The sequence below is a fragment of the Diabrotica undecimpunctata genome, chromosome 7 (assembly GCF_040954645.1).
Source record: "Diabrotica undecimpunctata isolate CICGRU chromosome 7, icDiaUnde3, whole genome shotgun sequence".
NCBI lineage: Eukaryota > Metazoa > Arthropoda > Insecta > Coleoptera > Chrysomelidae > Diabrotica > Diabrotica undecimpunctata.
The window spans coordinates 78,175,448-78,189,050 of NC_092809.1; the positions used below are offsets into that span (position 1 = coordinate 78,175,448).

The window sequence follows — 13,603 nt, forward strand, 5'->3', positions numbered from 1 at the left end:
AATAATAAATTTTGCCGTTCTCTTTTCTATGGGTCCTTATCTGTTGAAGATATTCTCATTGCCACTCCACAATATCGGGGTCATCATTCACCCGCTTTAAAACCCTATTCAGAGTGGGTATTTCGTTTCTCACAAAAAATTATGAACCTGTCTTCTAATTGCAATTTTGTCAAAATCATCTATTTTGTCGAAACTTTTTTTTCCGAGTCAGACGTTCTTTTGGTAAAGCGTAAATACACTTCCATCACAAACTCCAAATCTACTCGCCACTTTTTCTACAATATATTCAGGCACTAAGCTGGGATTTTCTATTGTTTCATATTTAAATACATTTAAAATTATTTCTTTCACTTCAGCGCTAAGAGGACTTGTAGTTCGTTTTCGAGAAGGACTTTTCGTTTTCGTTTTAAAACGCCCAACAAATAATTATTACTAGTTCAATACTACCAGTATAAACATAAATTGTCCTTTAACCATCTAAATGACAAAAACATTACTAACAAATCGATTTAAAATACAACAATCCAATACGAAAATAGTAAATCTGGTCCGAGCTTGTGTTAATTGCCGACGACGTCGAGTAGCAATTTTTCCAGCAAAGTAGAGATGGTTATTTCGTTTAGTTTTTGAATATTGGTGGACAATGGTTATTGCATAATCGTTTAAATTATTTATTAATTTAATTAATATGATTATTTTTTTACTGCCTATGTATTCAGTGATTACAATAATTTATATAGATACTATGCAATAAAAACTGTAACCTCGGAAACCGTTTTTGGATGGTCCTAGAAAGGTTACCAATGGAAACACTGCGGACGGCAGCCAGATGGTTGGTGGAGAGCGAGTCGTGGGTTCGAAACTAGCTTTTGGAACCAGGAATGGGTCCAACGGACGAAATAAGTGAAGATAGGATAAGAGATATTGGAAAAGATACAGAAATAAACAAAAAGATAGATGGGTAAAATTACCAAAGATAAGATAAGATAGGGAACAGGGTGCCACTTAATTTTTTGGGGTTTAAGGAGAAAATTAAGAAACCTTAGAAAAGAAAAGAGATAAGGAAAGATATTTAGGTTCAGAGATCAAACCCAAGAAAAGATATCAACAGTTAGTTATTGAATAAATTTGGTCAACACTCTACATAAAGTGAAACTTAATCAGCCTGATCTTTCTATTCAATAACTAACTGTTGATATCTACAAGAAAAGATATCAACAGTTAGTTATTGAATAAATTTGGTCAACACTCTACATAAACAAAAAATAAATATATAAGGTATTACACTTACTTACCTACGAAACTTAATCAGCCTGATCTTTCTATTCAATAACTAACTGTTGATATCTACAAGAAAAGATATCAACAGTTAGTTATTGAATAAATTTGGTCAACACTCTACATAAACAAAAAATAAATATATAAGGTATTACACTTACTTACCTACGAAACTTAATCAGCCTGATCTTTCTACTGGTCAAAAGTATAATAATAATTTAAGATAATAAGTAAATATTCAGAGTTATGGTTATATCAGGAAACTTTGTTAGGAGTCGACAAATAAAATACATACATAAAACAATAACAATATATTCAACAACAAAATTATGTCGCTGCTGAATGCAACACAAGTAATAAAAATACACCAACAACTATGAAATGGTGGTATACATATAAAAATAAGCAGAAATATAATTAGAAAATACCTTTACAAAGATATATAATACAATCATGCACAAATAAAGTTTTGGCGTATCTCGAGATATTACGGAAAAAAAATGAATAAAAATTATAACAAACACCAAAGATAACAAAAATTAATAAAATCTAAGTTTACAAAAATACAGAAAGGTTACAGAAATGAAAACATAAAGATTTAACCAAACCGCACTTGGAGTTATCTCGCACTACTATTGATTGATAAACAGACTTAAATGTTCATAATTATTACTTATTGAAATTTCTTACTAGCTGATGGAATTTGACTGCTGCATAAGTCACTGAAGTTAATACTATACTTGTATTAAACACTGAATTTAATTAACATTTAAGGTACTTTATAACTATATTTAATCTAATATAGTAGATAAAAAAACTCAAATAAACAAATGTATACACACTTATAAAGAAAATGCACAGAGAACGGTACGATAATAGAGATACAGTAGGATCTAGTCCTTACGCCAGGACTGTCCCTCCAAAAGTAAAACTTTCTTGCAAAAATTTACCCAACTACAAAAAAAGGAAGAAGGGATATCTCCCACTCAAAAATCATAGGCCAGTTGTATGTATTTCTGAGAAGGTAAAAAGTTCTAACATCGAGCATAACGGTACCCTTCCAGCTACAAACGTGATGAAATATAAAATCTCCTAGATTAGGTTTTTCCCGAAAAACATTACAACGGGCGTTCGACGACAATTACCGAATTTATGAAAAAGAACCCGGAAAAGGATTAGCCAAACCGGCGTCTTTAAATAAATACGTAGGTAGATTCTTCAGTCATATTTCGGTAGTTTCCCAATAAAAATTTCTGATCGTAAACACGACCATCAGCGTATCATCCACATGGGTAAAAGGAATTAAAATTAATTTAATATATTAATTTAAAAAATGTTACAAAACTAATAATCGAAAAAAGAGAAAATTTGATAAAGTGATTTGAATAATATACTGTTACCATCGGAACAAGTAGATAAATTTTGAACATCTTTAATAATTAAAATACAATTTTTGTTGTGGACTGCATCTTGTAGATTCCCCATGTAAGTCCATTTATCGTTTGTTTTGCTTTGAAAATTGTAGAAAGCACATATTTGGGCAATTATCTGAATTTTGATTTCGCAAACTAAGAAATTTTTTAATTTCGACCACTTGAAGGTTACTCCAGGGATTGCCATTCTTGCTTAAAATCATTCATTGTTCTCTACAGCTTGGACTTATCATAAATAAGTGATATAGTATAATGGTAGGGTAATATGTATAAATGGTATAAAAGTGTATAATATACCAATTGACTTGCAGTATACCAGTATATGCCGTACATCGGAAAAAGTAGTGAGGAACCAGATAGACTACATGATGATCAACGAAAGATACCGTAATGCTGTTAAAGCCGTGAAAGCATATCCTGGATCAAACGTGGCCTCAGATCACAATCCACTTATCGCCAAGATTACACTCACCCTTCAGAATATTAAAAAACATCAAAGAATCCCTACAATAGCCACAAGAACACTTAAAGAACCTAACGTAAAAGAATGCCTCCAACATGAACTGCATCTGAACTGCAGAAAATTGAACACAAACACCAATGATATTGATGAGTACCGGGATCGACTAAAACATTGTCTACTGGAACCCTGTAAAGAAATACTAAAGAGTTCCGCAAGGAGAAAAGAAGAATGGATGAATGAAGAGATACTCAATATCATGGAACATCGGAGACAATTTAAAAACAAAGACAACAATAAATACAGAGAGATAAACCACGAGATTAGGAAGATGATAAAGCAGGAAAAAGAAAAAATACTTTGAAGAGAAATGCAAAGAAATTGAAGACCTTCAAAATAAATATGACCTGTTTAACCTACACAAGAAAGTTAAAGAACTGGCAGGGCTAAAAAAACAAAATCTCACTGGTGCCCTTCTGAATAGACACGGGACTACTATAACACAGAGAGACGAGAAAGTACAAAGATGGGCAGAATATATCGACGAACTGTTTGATGATGAAAGAGGAGATCTGGAGCACATAGGTCAGAAGAAATAGGTCCATATATTACAAAAGAAGAAATATTACACGCATTAAAAACAATGAAGAGTGGAAAAAGCCCTGGACCTGACATGCTTCCTATAGAAATCCTAAAAACTCTAGATGAGAAGCTCATTGATGTTTTAGTGACACTCTTGAACCAAATTTATAGTTTAGGCGTATTACCCAAAGAGTGGCTAACGTCGATTTTGATTTGTCTCCCCAAAAAGAAAACCGCAAGAGAATGCAGCGATTACCGCACCATTAGCTTGATGTCTCATGTGCTAAAGTTACTACTAAAAGTGATCCATAACCAAATATATCACAAACATAGACGTTAATGATACACAATTTGGTTTTTGCAAAGGCTTAGGAAAGCGTGAAGCTCTTTTTTTACTTAATATACTGATACAAAGATGCCTGGACGTCAATCAAGATATATACGCATGTTTTATTGACTAGAATAAAGCATCCATAAAGTACGACATTAAAAATTAATGAATGTCCTGAAATCAAAGTAGTTTGACTACAACGACCTCAGGATCATATGAAATTTATACTATAAACAGCGAGCAAAAGTACGTGTTAACGAACAGCTGTCAGAAGAAATTGAAATTGGACGTGGAGCGAGACAGGGATGAGTGTTTTCATCAATTCCTTTTAATGCCTACTCCGAAGAGATCCTGAAAAAAGCTTTTGAGGGTGAAACAGCTGGAATAAAGGTAAATGAAGTTCCCATTAACAACATTAGATATGCGGACGACACTATGATCTTAGCCGAAAATATTGAAGATCTTCAGAGACTGGTGGCCAGAATAGCGGAGTATGAAAAAGAGTACATCCTAACAATGAACGTCAAGAAGACGAAATTTATGAGAATATCGAAAACTCAAAGAAATAACGAGAATCTTCTAATAATCGGAACCAACGTCGAACAAGTGGACAAATATGCATATCTGGGAACAATGATTAACTTCACATATGATTACATTCAGGAGATCAAAATCAGAATAGAAAAGGCTAGAGCAAATTTCAACAAAATGAGAAGAATACTATGTACAAGGGATTTAAAATTGGAACTAAGAGTTAGGATGGCGAGGTGCTATGTTTTTTCGACTTTGTTTTATGGAATGGAATCTTGGACCTTGAATGCGACATCAATGAAAAAACTGGAATCATTCGAGCTGTGGGTGTATAGAAGAATTCTGAAAATATCGTAGACAGAATACATCACAAACAAAGAGGTTCTGAGAAGGATGAATAAAGAAATATTAATTTTAAATACAATTAAAACAAGAAAATTGGAATATCTCGGACATATTACACGAGAAATACACCTTGCTTCAACTGATTATGCAGGAAAAGACCCAAGGAAAAAGAAGCATAAGGAGGCGGAGAATGTCATGGTTGCGCAACCTGAGAGAGTCGTACGGATGTACATCAAATGAACTTTTCAGAGCAGCCGTCTCAAAAGTCCGAATAGCTATGATGATTGCCGACCTCCACCGCGGAGATGCCACTTGAAGAAGAAGAAGATATCCGGTTTATAACAGACATCTTCCTGAAAATAAATTAAAATCTCAACAAACAAGTAATTTGGCTTTAGTTCAACCCATCGAGTTAGAATCTATGGAGAGGACATCACGTGACTAAAAACGACCTCGCTTCGGCCATATCGTTAAGATTGTTTTGACACTTTTGACAGATCGTATATATGTTTGGTTACGTTTGTTGTTTTTCGAATATTTTTAGTTTTATAATACTTTTATAGAAACTGTAATAATATATTCTGATAGTGCATAATAATGGTTTCTTGTTCTCAACGTAGTTGCAGTAGCAGAAGCAATGTTAATAAAAAATCTTCAGGAATAACGTTCTACAGGTTAGCATACAAATATGTAAACAAAGTAATGGCCCGTACTTCAGAGAATAAATTAATAGTATTTGACTGTATTAATTTATCTTTATGTATAATATATCGTGTTTTTAGTGTTTACCGCGGGATAAATAAATCATAGTTTATTAAAAATGTATTGTACTTTTTTAGATTATGATTAAATCTTCTTAATAACTAGTCATATTTTTATAGTAGTTTTAATATTATTGAGTCCGGCCATGATCCTACCGCCATATTGTTATCATCGTTAGCCACGCCTACCTACGCCGTTTTTAATACACACGTCACACACACACACACACAATCACGCTAAGCGATCAACCCAACCTCTAGGAACATGTGTATACCATACTAAGCATGGGATCCACATGTCCGAAGATCAAACCGGTCAAACTTCGCTAGTCGAAGTGGTACCTATCTGACCCCCAGGTTTTTCCACCACCCCTCCTCATCGTGTGACATACGTGAGGAGGCTTATGATCTTGAAAGTTACTAGAGTTGCCTTGGGTAATGAGACAACTCCCGTTTTTAATTATTGGGGTTATGCCACCTAACTGTAGGGGTAGCCACATCTAGGCTTTTCTCCCTAATTACTTTACTGACTCTATAGATTTTACTCTAACTGCACTTCGGGACTTGAGTCCCTAAAACAAAAAGAAAAAGTAGCGTGTGTTCCGTCCATGGAGTCGACAGCCTGAGCTGTCGACGTCATGTTCGGAAAGAGTGTGTGCTCGATCACTCAGCCGCCGATTTGGCAAAAATAAATTTTGTTCTCCTCGCCGGCTGGGTGTCCGATGTGTGTCCGACCACTGAGCCCATGCTTGCCGCACATGACCTCAGTGCTCGGGTGTCGCGAGAGGATCAGTATCACTTGATCCGCCTTAAGGGCCTAATCCGCATCAGCGGTATATAGAAGGCCTAAGGGGTCTTCTATATGGAGAAATAAATGTGAATTTACGTTAAAACGTTTAGTGACAAACATTGACTTTAAAATAACAGAATTTAAAAGAAAAACAACCGTTTTTTTTTTATTATGGGGGTCTTCCTTGGCGATGGGACTATGATATGCCGGCACAATTCTTACCCTTTTATCTTACACTAAAAACTTACACTAATGTGTGGGTGGGTTGGGGTGTGCATTGCAGGGTGTATACGGCCTCCACACCCCGGTGTATAGTCTCCTTATCTAAGTGCCTTGGCACCTGTATACTCTCGCCAGAGTCGTAAAAGAGAAGGATTTTTTTGGTTGGTTGTTTTTCTGATGACTGCATTCGTTTATTTAGACGTCCTTGCGACCATCTCATTCTTCATTTATTCGTTTGGGACCCTATATCCGGCTATTTGCTGTTTAGGTCTTCTGTGTACCGTCCTGGTGTTTGCGTTGTAGTTAGTCAGCTCTCTTAACATGCTACTTGGGTGGGTGTTTAGTCCGTTGAAAAGTTCGTATGCCTTTTTGTCCATGGTGTGAAGAATCCTTGTTTGTCCTGAGTCTCTGTATAAATTTCTCAGAGGTACATATCTTGGTAGATTCAGGGCGTCTCTTATTAATTGGTTTTGCGCTGTTTGTATTTTCTTCCTGTTAGTTTTACAGGTGTGTCCCCACGCAGCGGAGGCATACGAGAGGACTGGTAGGATAATGCTATTCGCCATCCTGATTTTGGTTTTGAACCTTAACTTGCTTCTTCTACCAATAAGCGATGAGAGCTGACTTTTCAGCGCTTTGGCTCTATACATTTGCTGATTAATATGCTGCGTAAAAGTGAGTTTTTTGTCTAATAACACTCCTAGGTATTTGGCCTCGATTGTCCATTATACTGGGGTGTTTCCAATCGTTAATTCTTGGTTCGATACACTTTTTCTGTGACTAAACATTACAGCCTGTGTTTTGTCTGGGTTTATGGCTATTTTCCATTTGGTGCACCATCTTTCGAATCTGTTAAGTGCTCTCTGCAGATGATTAGCTGCATGATTTGGATTTCTCCAGCTAACAGCTATTGCCGTGTCGTCAGCGTAAAGACTCAACAGGGATCCTGGTTCTTTTGGCGTGTCGGCCGTATAGATGGTGTACAGGTAAGGCGACAAAACAGCTTCCTGAGGCACACCCGCCTCCAGGGTCCCGACCTCGGACAGGGTTGCCCCTGTCCGAACTCTGAACCTTCTGTTGGCTAAGTATGATCCAAGGAGGCATGTCATCACCTCGCTGTATCCCATGGTGTTCATTTTATATATGAGTCCATCATGCCAGACCCTGTCAAATGCTTTACTGACGTCCAGAAATGCTGTTGCCGTGTACATTTTTTCGTTATATCCTTTAGTTGCGAATTCGGTGAAACGTAGAACTTGTAGTTCGCATGAATGTTCGCTTCTGAATCCAAATTGCGCTTCTGGTATGGTGCCTAGTGCTTCCGATTCTTCGTTTAGTCTTTTCAATATAACTCTTTCCGCTATCTTGCTTATTGAAGATAATAAGCTGATAGGTCTATAATTTTGCGGAAAAGTGCCATCTTTCCCTGGTTTTTTGATCATGATTATTTGTGCCTCCTTCCATCTGTCTGGAAAATATCTTAGTTTGAGCATGTTGTTTACTATGTTCGTTATGTAGACAATAGCTTTGTTGGGTAGGTTTTTTAGTGCCCTGTTTAATACACACGTTAATATGCTCATAGCTTCTTTATAGATTATAACTCGATGGTTCAACCTTTTAACTCTAATCTTTCATTTTGAACAAGACATATATTACTACCGTTGCGTAGCATATTTGTTTAGCTCATTGCATAGTCTTTCTGTTCATATTTTAATTATTTATAAAAGTGTAATATAATTATTCTATTTTTCAATTTACCCGCAAATCTCGCTAGTATATATCTTAATCAAAACTGTAATAAGAATTTTGAAAAAACAGTTTCAAGGAACTAATTAAATGACTGGTAATTTTATAAAAATCGAAACAACCTTGATATCAGAGTCATCATTTAACATGTGTTGCTATTCATGTTCATACTATCGCATGCGATATAAGTAGTATTTTCGTAGATATTCATTGTTTCTCATTGTTGGTGGGCAGTGTTGTAGGGTACTTTTAATTAAAATTGTTATGGTAAGTAACAATACTCATATAGCCGAAACGTATTAATTTTTGGTTTCCTGTAGAAAAACTAATTATTTAATCGTTATTAATTGATGTTCAAAGATCAAACATAATCGTTGTTATATAATAAGATACATTAAAAACGTTTTTTTTTGTTTATGTATTACGAGAGTCATTATTTTTTTATTTGTCTTAAATGTATGAATTATAATTATAAAACACAAATACAAACAAATAGAGGGTAGGTAGTAGCTGTTAAGGTTGTCAAAACGCTCTAACCCCCAGAATCCATTTTTTTTTATTTTTTTACCTTCTATGTGATTAAAAAATAAGACTCAGCACAATCTTAGCCCGCCACCAACTTCCCCTCCCCCTTCATCAAAAAATCTAATAATTGCATTTTTTTTTTCGAAAAAAGTTTTCGAAATTTTTTCTTGGAGATGTCCGCAGCTTTATTTTTTTAGTGGTATTTTATCAAAAATATACCTTCAAAACTCGCAAAACTCTTTTTTAGGTTTTTTTCCCATTTTATAGTCTTTTTTATAGGTTATATATAATTTGACGTGACTGAGTCCTTTAGGATATTCAACAATTGGGTGAAACACCTTTACACTCCAAAAAAAAAACAGGAGTTTTTGTGGACTTAATCATATTTTTTTGAGATCGATACAACCTGAATCATTGAGTCTCCAATTCATATTCAAAAAATATAATGAAAAAGAATATTTTCAGGCCTCAAAGAAACCCGGCTTTCAAGTGTTTTTGGAGATTTTACTGTATTTTTCCATCTTTTATCACCTGTAAACCTTGTGATTAACCTTTATAACATAAAAAATATTAATAACCTAGCAAAAACGTGCAAAACTCTTAAAAGCCTTAAAAAATAATTATTTTTTGGGGTTGTAAAGGTGTTTTCCCCAATTTTTCAATGCCCTTTTCAATGCCTCAAATTATGTCTAGCCTATAAAAAAACCTTGATTTGATTTATATTGAAGTTTATAAAATGGGGAAAATTCCCACAAACTTTTCCAGAAAAAACTTCGTGTGGAAAACATCAATAAATTGGTTTTTCTTTCTATAAAAATCTTCGAAATACAAATTCCATTAAAAAGATTTGCAGTTCAGCTTTCTTTGAAGATGTATTTGGTATATTAGCGAGCTGTCAGGAATGATGCAGCAACTATTTGGCTTCACGGTTGGGATCAGTGAGTTTTCAGACGAATTTTCAAGAATACTTAAATTTTATTTACAGCCACAGCGTCTTTGGGTATTTTTAAATGTAGTTACCTTGTTTGTCAAGGCATTTATTGTATCGTGTAATCAGTTTTTCGATGGTAGTTTAGTTTCAAAACATATACTATGTTTATAGATCTATTTAATTATCGGATTCCAAGAAAAAAAAACGGAAAAAAAATAATATACATGTACAAACATTAAATAAACATAATTTATTAAAACAAACCATAATACTTAAACAAATATACCCAGATTGATTAGCTATATTGCCTTTTTTCTCTGTTGTAATTCTGCAAACTTGTCAATTAGTTTATCATCATTAATAGAATTATTTAATATCTATTTTTCTATATAAAGTGATAACTATTTGATTTTTTTTGGCCTAAAGTGGATCTTAATTTTTATTATTCTGGCCATTACTGAGAAGGATCCGCTTGTATTGCTTATTGGAAGGATTAAATAAATTCTAAGAGTTGTGTTTAAATTGGGAATATCGGAATAATATTATTATTTTCCTGAATAAATGACCACATGGATACAGGCGAAATAATATTTCCTTTGTAAAAATTATAATAGTTCATTTTTCAGTTCTGCTAGGTGTAAATCTTGTTCATAACATTTTAATTCCTCGATTAATCCGGCGTCACCCAGGTGGGGTCTAATGGTACCACCAACACACTTAGAACTAGAACTAGCATAATTCTATGGTTAATAGACGGATGTTTTATTGGTTGCCTATAGCTTCCTAAAACATGTTGCCGTTGGGCATTTTTAACCAATTTCAGTTATAGGTTGATCGTCAAAGTGAGTACAGTGTTCTGCAATCCGATTAGACCCCACCTGGGTGACGAAGAGACACAATTTTAATTCGCAAGGTAACTAAGACAATTTTAATTCATGGCGTTATTTTTTGTACTTATAAACTTTTTCTCTAAAATGAATTACGAAAAAGGACAAGCCAAACTATTGGCACTTTGGCAGGAACTCGAAGATGATGATTACGAAATTATGGACTCCGACGATGAAAACGAAATTGATCGCATAAGTAATCAGTCTGATGGTGAACAAAATATAGAAATTGAGGAACTAGAAGTATTGGAATCTGAAAATAAGCGAAAAGAAGATAAAAAATATCCTTATTATTTAGGTAGGGTATCCAAAACAAAATGGAGAAAACACCATAGTAATAAAGCAGTTAGAACGAGGGTAGAAAACATAATTTCGAACTTACCAGGATCCAAACCATGTGCTAAAAACGCTAAGACTCTTTTAGATTGCTGGCTTCTTTTTTTATGAAGAAATGATTGAAGGTATCACGATCTGCACCAATGTATTGATAGATAAAAAAGCGTTAGCCTACAAAGATAAAGCATATTGTAGCAGGACCAATATTGTTGAAATAAAGGCATTATTTGGCCTCCTCTACCTAGAGCGTGTATATAGAAATGGTCATCGTAATCTAAAAGACCTTTGGCCAACAAATGGTACAGGAATCGATATATTTCGTTCAGTGATGGCACTCAATAGATTTACGTTTTTATTGCAGTGCTTACGTTTCGAGAATGTAGACAATCGACAAGAAAGGCAACAGTCTGATAAGTTGGCTCCTATTAGGGCAGTTTTTGAAAAATTTTGTCGCAAATTGTCAACATGCTTCCTTACCAGGACAGTACTTGACTATTGACGAGAAGTTAGTCTTTTCGTGGGCGTTGCTCATTCCGGCAGTATGTTTCGAACAAGCCCGCGAAATACGGAATAAAAATTCAGGCCCTAGTAGACTACCGTACTTTTTATGTTTTTAATATGGAAACTTATGCAGGGACCCAGCCAGATGGGCCGTACCAAATAAGCAATAAACCTATTGATATTGTCCAAAGACGGATAGCACCAATTTCTGGTAAAAATCGAAATATCACTTTCGATAATTGGTATACCTCTTACGAACTTGTGAAAATTTTGCGTGAACGACATAGTTTAACTTTAGTAGGAACTCTGAGAAAAAACCCGGGCGAGAGATTCCCCAGAATTTATACAGATCAAGAACAGACAACTACAGTCATCGGTATTTGGATTTCAGGAACATATAACTATGGTATCCTTTGTACCAAAAAAAGGGGAAAACGTGATTTTATTATCATCACTTCATCACGATGATGAAATAGATAAATCTACCGGCGAGAAACTTTTACCAGAAATAATAAGTTTCTATAACTTTACAAAAGTAGGGGTTGATACGGTGGATGAGTTGACAGGAAGTTACAGTGTAGCTCGTAATTGTAGAAGGTGGCCACTAAAAATATTTTTTTCACCAATGGACACAGCTTGAATCAACAGCCAGGTAATTTACAGAACAAACACTAGTGACTATTCAAAGAAACGTCGTATATTCCTGGAAAATCTGGGATTAGCATTAGTTACTTAAGTAAATTAGTTAGCAAAATTCTTTTATTTTAAATGATTATCTTTTGTTTGTAAATTTTTTATGTATCTTGTGTTTTTTGTTTGTAGGAATTTTATTATTTTGTAAATTTTACCTAATACGCGGTCAAATTTAATCCAGTGGTAAAAACTGCTGTTATTTATGAAAACTTATAGTCATATAAGAAAAAAAATAAATTCGTGTTCGGAATGTTTGTTAAGTTTTTCCAAATAATTTTAAATGGGGTCAGTAATAGCCCACTTCGGTTATTATACACACATTTTTCACCAGGGTGACGCCGGGTTAAAGAGTCACTGACATCACTATCATGAGAAATTATTTTGAATTTATTGTTAATAGTTTTATCTTCATCAGATATTTTTTAATATAATTAAAGAATCGCATACAACAAAAAAAATATATTAACTTTAAAATGTTCTGTGTCAGTGAATTTTCTGCAGTTTGTTTAAAATCTATCAATGAATCATATATTAAAACTGCTGTATTTAGGGATTCATCTCTTTGTTAAAGATTTTTGTTTGAAGCAATTATTCTAAAATTTTTTTCCACATAGCAAATAACAATACGTACTTAAATGTGTTAAGTTTTTTTATGCAAATTATGAAATTTCTCCATAATTTTCCTGATGCCACAAATAGGTTTAATACGCAAGAGTGTTTGCTCTTATAAATTTTTTTTAATGCAATTAACCTATGTGCAGAACTTGAAAAGATACGTACAATTCCTGAACACTATTGAAAAAGTGGTCATTTCCATACAAATTTCGATAACAGCGTTTCCAATTCAATTTAATGAATGGGCGGAAAAATTTGTTGTTTTATTCTGGATTGAAGTTCCTTATATTTACCTGACATTAAACGTATTATCACAACTCTGTCCCTGACAGTTAGTGATGTCTAAATCTAAATTATTTAAAAGTTCTAAAATAATTTTCTCTAAGCTTTCACCAGTATAAAAAAATATAGGAAAAAATCCCAAAAATCTTTCTTTCCTCTAGACTAGAGCGTAAAATTTGGCTTCCTCTATTTCATTCACTATTGTGAGTTGTAAATCTGTCGATATAATAGAAATAAATTAATCACATATCGTAAACGAAAAATAGTTTATAGTACTACTGGTACCGCATTTTGAATGTTTTTTCCTGTATTCCCACATAAAAGAAATAAAGAAATAAATTTGATTGTCGCTAC

At 34.0% G+C, this 13,603-nt stretch overlaps 1 protein-coding gene across 3 annotated transcripts in view; it reads left to right on the forward strand.

Annotated features, from left to right (window-relative positions):
- Nucleotides 1-13,603, forward strand: part of LOC140445513 (ATP-binding cassette sub-family C member 4-like) — a 390,598-nt gene that overhangs the window by 188,699 nt on the left and 188,296 nt on the right. Inside the window, exon 1 of one of the 3 annotated variants that reach the window (XM_072537585.1) lies at nt 8,699-8,746. The exons of the other annotated variants lie outside the window; for them this stretch is intronic. The gene's annotated coding sequence lies outside the window, so the exon portion shown is untranslated. Of the gene's footprint in view, nt 1-8,698; nt 8,747-13,603 lie in introns of those variants that run through there. 3 annotated transcript variants of the gene reach the window in all.